Here is a 12,118-nt window from a genome sequence, read left to right as displayed (position 1 = left end):
ACGGTGCTTGCTATTATAATAGTAAGAGCGTCTGTATCCTCAGTGAATTTTCTAGATGAACAAGATGTGGCTGAGGGTTGCGGCCTAGATAGCATTTTAATGGTGTCTGTATGTTTTAAATTAGATCCGCTACCTCCTCAACTTTGTCTCCAAACAAATTATCTCCATGACAAGGGACATCTGCTAATCAGTCTTGGACTGCAGATTCAAGGTTGGAGACCTTGAGCCAAGGAAAGACATTGCATGGCTACTGCTAATGTTGAGACGTGTGAAGAGACATCAAAAGCATTGAAGGCATGTCTTGCTAGATATTTACGGCAATCTAGACGTTTCTTGTGTATTGTCAGAAACTGGGGTGCTTTGTCAAAAGGCATGTAGTCTGTAAAAGGGAGGAAGACTCTGTATTAGAGATTTTAAATAAATTGTGGAATAAAGTTAATAATCCAATATATAGTTTGTTGATATAGAGGCTTGAAATATTCTTCTTCTGAAAGAGTCTAACGTTCTTGCTTCTCTGCCTAGAGGAGCAGAAGCATGAAACCTTGTGCTACGAGTAAGCTGTAAGCAGATTCCATCACTAAAAAATGGTGGGGTGATTTTGTTTTAGCAAACCCAGTACACTTTTGAATTCTATACATAGTATCTATTTTCTTAGAGATACCTGGACTGTCAAATAAGACTTCCCAGGGGCCCTTTTACTAAGCCCCGTAGGCGCCTATGCGCACCCAATGTGTGTCAATTTGGAGTTACCACCCGGCTACCGTGTTGGCCCAGGTTGGTAATTTTGTTTTATACGTGCGTCTGCTATGTGCGCCGGAAAAATCATTTTATTTTCCTGCGCGTGGTGGAAACCTTGCAGTAATTGTCATTCTACTTGCGTAGACGATTACTGCACGGTTACCGCATGAGACCTTACCGCTAAGACAATGGGTGGAGGTAAGGTCTCAGACTCCAAAATGGATGTGTTGCCCATTTTTATTTTGCCGCACGTCCATTTTGTCAAAAATTTTAAAAGGCCTTTTTTACAGGTAGCGCTGAAAAATGGATCTGTGTGCGCCCAACAACACATGCCTACACTAGCGCAGCCTATTTTTAACGTACCTTAGTAAAAGGACTCCCAGTTTTTGAAAAGAGCATCCTTCATGATCTTATGGAGAGAACAGTGGCTTCCTCTCTTAGATGTGAATCAATCTAGAACCTCAAAAATTCTGAGCAAGGTTCTTCCTCTTCTCTAGTTTGAAAGGTATGGCCTGCGCTACCTCTTGCATAATCCTGGACAAGTTATATTTTCTTGTGGAGACATGTTGTTCAGGTGGCGGAGGACAGTCCTGAAGCAATGCCAAAGGACTGGCTCAGTTGAGAGGTTTCTGTGGGTCTGATCCAACTCCTAGGAGAGGTCAGATCTGACTCTTGAAAGCATTCCTCATGGGAGATACGTCGAGGAGTCGTCGACTGTGCATGGATGAGTGTCGAGGCAGATGTATCTCTGAACAGGAGACAGTGCCTCTGATAATGTCAATGTATGCGCTGGTCAGGTTTGTGCTGCCCCCGACAGTCAACCCTGAGTCAGTGTATGGGACCTCTCCCATGACTGCCACTCCAGTGTATTCTCGGGGTGGGCTGAGGCTGGTGCAAGCACCCTATAAGCCTGTTGAGGCTGTGTACACAATAGTCCTGAAAGCTCTTCTTTTAGCATAGCCCAGATCTCCTCCTGCAGAGAAGGTGCTGATACCAGCTGGGACACCAATATGGATGCAGCCTATGGTATCGCCTATTTCGGCATGGGTGACCTCAAGCATATGGAAGGTTCCCTTTGTGTTGTAATCAACTGCAATGAAGGAGAGCAGTCAATATGGAATCAACACTTCGATGATGTCGATGCCGAGGAGCTTCCGGCATCATGCCTGGAGGGAGAGCGATGGCGATATTTCTTAGGTTTTTTACGCTGCTGATCCCTCGATGCTCACAGTACCAATGATGGGTATATAGAGTCCTTTTGTGAGCGCTGTACAGACTGCAACCCTGAAGTGTCCTGACACATGGTCAGTGCATCTGATATCAATGTGGGGACCGATGCAGGGTCCGCATCTGGTGCTGAATCCCCTGCCTTGCTCGATGTTGATGCCAAACCAAAAGTTTATTTTGTTGGGCTCTGCAGGCTTTAAGAGGCCTCTCCTGCATGTGTAGACAGAGGGAACACTGGACGTCCCGGTGCTCAAATCCCAAATACTGAACACACCAGTTATAGTGCCGGAAATTGTCCTACTGCACGTATAATAACGTATAAGTGGTTGCAAAAGTCTTCCAAATATCATTGTTTGTGGACAAATATAAGAAAATTATTAGATTGTGAACATTCAGTTAGGAAGACTGGGTTAATGTTAAGGTGTGGTATTGTGTGATTTATGTGGAGGGTGATGTAAAGGGTGGTTTTATGTAATGGATTGAATATTATTTTTGCAATAAAATATTGTTTAGTAATGACCTATTCTTGTTAGTTGTTATAGTATGTACTGACAGTCACCTCATGTTTGAACCTCAGGTTTCCTCAGTAGTGAAAAAATCCTTCAGGTCTCTTTGGAAGCTGAGGAGAATCAGATCATATTTCTCACCAGACATCTTTAGACTGCTAGTTCAATCCTTGGTTTTAACTTAGTTCAATTACTGCAATTCTATCTATGCTGGATGTAAGCAGGGTGTCCTAAAAAGACTACAAATGGTCCAAAATACTGAAGTTAGGCTTGTCCTCAAGGTATCGTGTTTGATAGAGCCACTCCATTACTATGCAAGCTGCACTGATTGCCCATTAAAGCCAGGATTATTTTTAAATTACGTGTTTTTGTCTTTCAAATACTCTATATTTCCACGCTACTTATTTGCTTTGATATAGACCTGCCATTATTGTCTTATATATTTCAGGCACTCTCAGGTGTTGACCAAGTGACTCCTCCTATGCCAGCTGCCTCAGTCTGACCCTCCCGCCTCCCGGAAGTGACAATTTGGTTAGACCTTTAAATTCTCAGCTCTTAGCAGCACAAGCCACGTAGAGGGAGAAGGAGCACACACAAGGAGCATGCTCCTTTGTGCATCTCCAGAGTGCAGCCCTGGACCTTTCTTACCTGCAATCTAGGTATAATATGGTTAATTTATTCGCTTTAGGTCAGTTGGGAAGTTTCTCTTACATTCGTTACTCTACATGTGCCGTTCATATCTATCCCAGTCTTCTGGGGTAATAGGCCTTCAGCCTAAGGACTGGTATATTACTTTTCCACGGCATAGGACTCTAGCCCTGCAAGTCCACCTCCTGCCAGTCTCAAATCTCGGATCTCACCTGCTGCAGGCAATGCATATTAGCTTATTAAATCCACCACACACTTCATGGTAAGCCACATTTCGTACACAACCTTATACTTACCCAACAGCTGACTATTCTCTGCATGGTGGAAACTTGGCAGCCCACGGCAAGATACAGCTTACCTCAATGCTGCACCCCACCCGGCTTCTTTTTATTTATTTAATTTATTTATTTATGCGTTTATAATATTTACACAAGCAATAAACTTGTTACATGTAACTCAGAGATCAAAAGTAATGAAAATATTTGTCAATGTATACACTCTTATATAGAGATTAATCATAGAAGTAAATATAAGTAATTTCACCTTTGTCCCCGCCTTAGACCACAAAATTTGAGGGGGCTGTCTAATAAATCAGGGAGTTTTATAAGGAAATAAAAAGAAAAAAAAAGAAGAAAGGCATTGTGCCCACCCACCATCCATCATTAATTTCCAGCCTTAGATATTATAACCCTGGTATCTTCTTCATGTCTATGAAAACTCTAAGTTGGTCTGGTGAAAAAAAAAACATACTTAACTCCCAAATATTTCACTATACATTTACATGGGTATGCTAGCAAAAACGTTGCGCCCATAGTTTTTGTCTCTTCTCTCATCTCTAGAAATTTTTCAGTTTTTCTTGCGTAACTTAGTGACATCAGGAAAAATCCATAATTTTTGCCCACAAAATTTGGATGAATATTCTTGAAGTATAATTTAAGGATAGGCATTGACGTCTTGCTCAAATATGAATGAGATCAGAAGTGTAGCCTTATTTGTGACTTCAGATGGTGAGTCTTCTAATATTAAGGAAATATCTTTCAAATCTTCATTCAGTTCTTCTAATTGAATTTGTTCCCGTCCTTTTTTTCATAGGCAAAAAATATATTTTATTTAATGGAGGTATATTTTGAAGAGGAATTTTCAAAATTTCAACAAGGTATTTCTTAAATAGTTCCAAAGGGAGGACCCCTACTGGTTTAGGAAAATTCAAAATCCTCATATTCAAGCGTCTATTATAATTTTCAATGTTGTTCTATTTTCTGCCGAATACTTGAATTATCTTTCATAAGCATTGAAACATTTTCTTTTATATTTGAAATATCATTCTGGGATTTCAGTACCTGGTCATTAAAGTCTTGCTTCAATTATCCATGGATTTAGAGAGTTGATCTACCATAGAAACCAAATTCGCTGCCTCCCGAGTTGATTTTATGATCAGGGAGTTCATGTTTTCAATAGACTGCCAAAGAATATCGAGCGTCACCACCATGGGAGGATTCAAAGATCCTTTTCTTTCCAAGTTCTCATTACTTGCTGCTAGCTGTATTCGGGAAGTGCCATCTCCAAGAGTCTCAGTATCCACGACTTCCGTGTTTGTTGACCCGTCATCTCCTCCCAAGTCACGGCGGGACATGGTGGGATTGCTGGCTCCGGAGGGGAAACGCGTTGTCTCAAGTTCCACTGACGTCGGATTCCCCCTTCCAAAATCCAAAGGAAGCCCTACTCCGGTCTCAACTAGTGGACACTGGAGGGCAAAGCTGTCGCACTTTCGCTGTGTTTGGTGAGGATACCAGGACAGGAGATGGTATATCCCTGATAGTCCCTTTTCTCTTGGTATGTGGCATAGTGGATTAAAGAAGAAAAAGCTAAAATCCGCTAGCAAAACGATCAGCAGTCTCACCCCTCTCGGCGTGTCGGCGTCATCTTGAACAGCCCCCCCCACCAGGCTTCTTAAAATATATGAGCAGTCGAGTTCACGACGTGATGGAGGGATTGCCATGATTTATGCCTCTCACTTTCACATAACCAGCATTAGAACTGGCTGCCATTTATTCCTACATCCTTGTCCTTCCGTATTGGCTCTCAGACCCCATGGATCTTAGAAACATATAAACATGACAGCAGATAAAGGCCAAAAGGCCATCCAGTCTGCTCATCCTCTGTAACCCATAACTCTTTCCTTTTCCTAAGGGATCCCATGTATTTATCCCATGCTTTCTTAAAATCTGAAACAGTCCATGACCTCCACTGGGAGGCCATTCCACGCTTCTACCACCCTTTCCATGAAATTATACTTTCTTAGATTCCTCCTAAGCTTATTCCCTCTTAACTTCATCGTATGCCCCTCATTCCAGAGTTTTCCTTCAGATGAAAAAGACTCAATTCCTGTACATTAATGCCCTTGAGATATTTAAACGTCTCTATCTTATCTCCTCTCTCCCTCCTCTCTTCCATCGTATACATGTTGAGGTCATAAGCCTGTCCCTGTATGCTTTGTGTTCAAGATCACTTTGTAGCCACCCTCTGAACTGACTCCATCCTGTTTATATCTTTCCATAGGTGTGGTCTCAGAACTGCACAACAGTACTAAGTGGGGGCTCACCAGAGACTTATACAAGGGCACTATCACCTCTTTTTTCTGCTAGTCATCCCTCTCTTTATGCACCCAAGCATCCTTCTGTCTTAGACCGTCACTTTTCCACCTATTTGGAAGCTTTAAGGTCATCAGACACAATCACCCCCAAGTCCCTCTCTTCCCTTGTACACAGAAGCACTTCATCACCCCCTATATTGTACCGCTCCCTTGGATTCTTGAGACCCAAGTGCATGACCCTGAATTTTTTAGCATTAAATCTTAGTTGCCAAATATCAAACCATTCCTCAGCTTCGCTGGGTCCTTCCTCATGTCATCACACCCTCCGGGGTGTCCACTCTGTTGCAATATCGCCTCACAAAGATGTTAAAAAGAGCTGGCCCGAGGACCGATCCCTGCGGTACCCCACTGATAAAATCCCTTTCTTCAGAGCAAGCTCCATTTACCACTATCTTCTGTCTCCTTCCATTCAACCAATTTTTAACCCAATCAGTTACTCTAGGTCCCATACCGAGGGCACTCAATTTATTTATCAGTTGCCTGTGCGGAACTGTGTTCAAAGGCTTTACTGAAATCTAAGTATACCACATCTAGCGCCCCCAAAAGTCCAATTGTTTGGTTGCATATTTGCCCCCACCCCCAGTAACAGCTACTTTACAAAATAAGTTGCATTCTGTACTGATTGACCATTGCACTAATGCCCTACACCCCTTAATTGTTAGAAACCTTAACCTCCATCTTGATGACCCCTCCTCTGCGGTATCCCATGAATTTTCGCAAATACTGACTGACCTCAGTCTAGAACAACATGTTACAGGGCCAACCATATTGGCAGTCATACTCTTGATGTTATCCTCACCCCTACATTGAATCAAAATGCTTCTCTTGACTCCTTAATCGTACCCCTTACTTGGTCCAATCACACCTTGATAACTTTTTTATATACTTTTATTTCATCTCACAAACCTAAGCACGCTCAATTTACTAGAACGTGAGACCTTAGTACAGTGACGGCAGAATCTCTTCTCACTGCCTCAGCCTTAGACCTACCTACTTTTCAAGCCTTCTATTCAATATAAGACTCCATACTTGGATGACCTCACTTCGTTCAGGATTAGATCATTTGTCACCAGTGCTCCCTGCACACTCTATGTCTCTCTCCTCTGCTAGGAAATGTTGGTACACTCCTACCTTGCTAGGTCTACGCCAACAAACTGCATCAAGCCATGTGCAGGTGGCGACACTACTGTTCACTGATTTCCCAAGAGGCAATAGCCTATAAGACATCATTAACAGTTGCCAAACAGACTACTATTCTAAGCAAATACAGTCAGCACCTAATACAGCAACTCTTTACCTTGTACTTTCTACTTTGATCTCTACCTCACAAACAAACACTTCTATGACTTTTACTCTTTTGGGCACAAATGCTTGCTTCTTACTTCAAAGACAAAGTGATGAGCTTACAGCGGACTTCAGTCTCGCATTACACCTTGCCTCACTCCAAGCTGTCACAAGCTCACAGCGCACAATCAGGATCCTTTACTTTTGTTCCCCAGCTGCATCTGGCTTAACACAGATTCTGCAAACTATGTGTACCCAGCCACAACCACATTGGACCCTATCCCCTCAAGACTTATCAAATCCTATAACAGCACCTTGATCCCTTTCTTGCTTTCTATGGTTACATTTCTGATTGATGGTTATGTCCCACTAAATTGGAAAATGACTGTAGTTCACCTGAAATTGAAAATCCTTCCAAACCTACAATCAATGTGATAATTATTGGCCCATAACAAACCTCCCTTTTACTACTAAGTTACCAGAATCTGTGGTCCATGCTCAATTAGTGGACTTAGTGACCAGTTCAAATATTCTTCACCCACACCAAAAGGGGGTTTAGGGCAAACCACAACACTGAAACTATTCTCTAAGGTCTTATTACATATTTCAGATCCCATCAAGCCCACTCTAGAGCTGTTATGCTTATCTCCTTTGATCTTAAGGTGGCCTTGATACAATAGATCATTTGCTCCTTCTCCACCATCTTTCACAAATAGGATTGACAAAAACAGCCCTGGTTTACCTCATGCTTTACAAATCATAGGTATGCTGTCTCCTTCCTTCCTCCACTCTACTTTAGACTATTACTCCTTAACCTCATGGGTACCACAAGGCAGTAATCCTATCACCTCTGCTATCTTTCTGGCCCACTTCTTCACATTCTAGACTCACTGGGTCTTGAATCATTTGCTTATGCTGATGACATACAGGTTCTTATTCTGATTAATCCATTGGATCCAGCCCAACCAGCTAATCTTAATAGCAAATTAGACTTAGTCTCTACTACTACTACTACTATAAATCACTTCTATAGCGCTACCAGTCGTATGCAGCGCTTTACAACTGAACATGAAGAAAGACAGTCCCTGCTCGAAAGAGCTTACAATCTAAATCAGGACAAACAGACAGGATCAATAAGGATAAGGGAAGGACAGACAGAAGGACACAAGAATAAGATAAAAGTGACAAGTCAGGAGTCGAAAGCAGCATCAAAGAGGTAGGCCTTTAGCCCGGATTTGACATCTCCTCCTGGTTCACACAACATCACTTACTGCCCAATCCTGAAAAATCACACCAGAGTCATTTTTCAACTAAACTACAGTTGCTGACAAACCCCATTACATTGAATGCATCAACCATTATTCTAGTTGATACATTAAAGTCATGGGGGGCGACCTTGATAATACTTTCACCTTTGTTCCACAAACCTCCTCATTAATGAGACGCTCTTTCTTCCTTCTTAGGCATTATTCATTCGATCAAATCATTTCTATTCCCTGCAGGCATTAATACTAGTCACTCCTTATTATTTCCCAGCAAGACTACTGTAATTTGCTTTACTCAGGCCTTCCACAACTGCCAGCTCCACCATCTACAACTCATCCAAAACACCACAATAAACTTATAATGGGACGTAAAAATTTGATTATGTCACTCCCTTGCTAAAAGAGCCCACTGGCTACCTGTCCACTATCAAATTCAGTACAAATTGTTTCTGCTAGTATTTAAAGTTCATACCACCCAGGAACCTTCTTTTCTCTTCGACCTCTTGGAAACCATATCACCCTTCTCGCCTGCTGCGTTCATCTCAGCAGGACCTTTTAGTTGTCCTGTCTCTCCATGACATTCTCCCAAGCTTGGTCCATTGTTTCCTTTTTACAGTAAAGGCTCCTATATTGTGAAACACCCTACCTGAACGCTTGAAGACGCCACCATCAGTCACTCAGTACAAAACAGAACTAAATACCTATGTTTTCTTAGAATCATTTGGGCCATAGCCAGAATAGTTGTATGAAACATCTTTCCCCTCCCTCTAATGTTTTACCCTAGCCTCCTCTTTTGCTTTCATATTAGCCATTGTAATTCCACCCCAGCTCCTATTGTATCTATCCTCCTGTCCACTCTGTCCTTGCCTACCTGACTTCTCTGCTATTAGATTGTACGCCGCTCAGATATGTGCTTAATGGGCGGGAGTAGAAAGTCCCCTAATAAACCTGAATCTATATGCCATGACACCGGATTATATGCAGCCCTTAAAAACTATTCACCTAGGCAATATAACCTCTGGTTTTAGAGACTACCTTAGACTTCATCTTCCAGATTGCAAGACAGTGCATTATAAGTCAGTTTCACTCTGCTGACTTAGATATCAGGGTGCTAAGTGGTGGAATTCATTGCCAATGGCAAACAAGGATCAGCTTGATTTCTTGGTGTTTCATAAAGGCTGAAAACTCTCCTCTTTGAGAGGCTTCTATCCTTTGATGGAGTATCTTAGATTGAAACTGGCCATCAGTGTCTATAAGTGATAGTTTGTTTATGGCTTTGTAAACTTTGTCTGTTGTTAATTCACAGTTAGACACATTGAACTCGAGTATGTTCAGGATAATATGGGGTATAAATGTAAAAAAAAAAAAAATAATTGTAGTAACTTTTGATCTATATCCTCCACTTTGGAGACTACCTGTTGAGACGATAGACAGAGCTGCTGTACTGGATCTTGCAGCATTGCTTCAGTCCACAAAAGTCTGTTATAAAAAGTAGACCGACACACATATATAAAAACAAAGAAATAATTTATTCAAACCAAGATAAAAGCAGTACCCGACGTGGCCACATTCGCCCTCAGTCTGCGTCAGGGGTAAAACTACAAATAAAACATAAAAATAGTGATAACATCATCTCAAGTTATGTACACACAACACATATATATATATACTAGTAAAAAGGCCCGTTTCTGACACAAATGAAACGGGCGCTAGCAAGGTTTTCCTCGGAGTGTGTATGTTTGGGAGAGTGTATGTGAGAGTGACTGAGAGTCAGAGTGAAAGTGTGATGTGTGAGAGAGAGCGTGAGTCTGGGGTGAGTGTGTTTGTGAGAGAGTGTGTGTGTGAGAATGAGAGTGTGTGCAAGTGTGTATGTGAGACACAGTGTGAGTGAGAGTGTGTGTGTGTGGCGAGAGAGAGAGTGTGTGTGAGACACAGATTCTCTGTTTGAGTGAGTGTATGAGACCAAGCGAGTGTGTGAGTGACTGTGTGGCACATAGAGAGTGAATGTGATACAGTGTGAGACAGAGTGTGTGAGAGTGAGAGTCAGAAAGACATTGTATATGAGAGAGAGAGTGTGAGCCGTGCCCTCCCAATCCATGGCCATCTGTCCCCTGCCCCCTCCATTCATCCTTTTCCAGCAATTCCCCTCTGTCCCTGAGCCCTGCCCTCCCAATCCATGGCCATCCATGTTTGTCTGTCACCTGCCCCCTCCATTCATCCCTATCCAGCATTTCCCCTCTCTGCCTGAGGCCTGCCCTGCAATCCTATCCATCCATGCCCATCTGTCCCCTCCATTCATCCCTATCCAGCAATTCCCTCTCCCTGAGTCCTGCCCTTCCAATCCATGCCCATCCATGCTCATCTGTCACCTGGCCCCTCCATTGTTCCCTATCCAGCATTTCCCCTCTCTGCTGAGGCTGCTCTGCAATCCATATCCATCCATGCCCATCTGTCCACTCCATTTCATCCCTATCCAGCAATCCCCTCTCCCTGAGTCCTGCCCTTCCAATCCATGCCCATACATGCTCATCTGTCACTGGCCCCTCCATTTTCCCTATCCAGCATTTCCCCTCTCTGCCTGAGGCCTGCTCTGCAATCCATATCCATCCATGCCATCTGTCCCCTCCATTCATCCCTATCCAGCAATTCCCCTCTCCCTGGTGTCCTGCCCCTTCCAATCCATGCCCATCCATGCTCATCTGTCACCTGGCCCCTCCATTTTTCCCTATCCAGCAATTTCCCTCTCTCTGCCTGAGGCCTGCTCTGCAATCCATATCCATCCATGCCCAATCTGTCCCCTCCATTCATCCCTATCCAGCAATTCCCCTCTCCCTGTGTCCCTGCCCCTTCCAATCCATGCCATCCATGCTCATCTGTCACATGGCCCCTCCATTTTTCCCTATCCAGCAATTTCCCTCTCTCCCTGAGTCCTGCCCTTCCCAATCCATGCCCATCCATGCTCCTCTTTCCCCTGCCCCCTCCATTCATCCATTTCTAGTAATTCCCCTCTCTCCCTGTGCCCCTGCCTCCTAATCCATACACATCCATGCTCCTCTGTCCCCTGCAGCCTCCATTCATCCTTTTCCAAGCAAGTCCCTCTTGCCCTTCCATGACCCCCCCCTCGCATCCATGCTACTCTCTCTACCATGTCCCAGCCTGGCCCGCCCTCTTCTCCCCCCCCCCCTTCGCATCCATGCCTCGCATCCCATGCCCCCCCCTTCGCATCCCTGCATCCCCCCCCCCCGTTCGCATACATGCATCCCTTTTTTTTTTTTTTCTTCGTTTTAAACTTTACCTCCGTGGCGGTTCGTGCAGCGAAGCATCAGGGAAGGAGGCGGCGCTCCCGACGTCTAGCTTTCCCTTCGCTGTGTTCCGCCCGAACACAGCGAAGGGAAGGCTAGACGTCGGGAGCGCCGCCTCCTTCCCTGACGCTTCGCTTCCCGATTTGTTTGGTTTGAGGCGAGGGCGGGGCAGAGACGGCTGGCTGGCTTGAAGGCTTCACTGGGAGTGACGTCAGATGGCTTCAAGGCTTCAGGGCTTGAAGCTTCCGGCTTCAAGTTTCCGGCTTCACAGACGTTGTCTTTCAGAACGTTCACGGTGCGTTTTATTATCTATATTATATATATATATATATATATATATATTGTAAAGAGTATGTAGGACAGGCCCCAAAGGAACCCTGGGATAGGCCAGAATACCCCCGTTATAGGCAGGCATTCGCCAGGAAAAAACTAGAAATAAAGAACTACAACTCCCAGCATGCCCCAAGGGAGACCGGGGATAAGAGAAACTATGTG

This window comes from Microcaecilia unicolor, unplaced genomic scaffold, assembly GCF_901765095.1.
Source record: "Microcaecilia unicolor unplaced genomic scaffold, aMicUni1.1, whole genome shotgun sequence".
Taxonomy (NCBI): domain Eukaryota; kingdom Metazoa; phylum Chordata; class Amphibia; order Gymnophiona; family Siphonopidae; genus Microcaecilia; species Microcaecilia unicolor.
The sequence above is the reverse complement of the archived record's forward strand: the minus strand, read 5'-3'. Positions refer to the sequence as shown.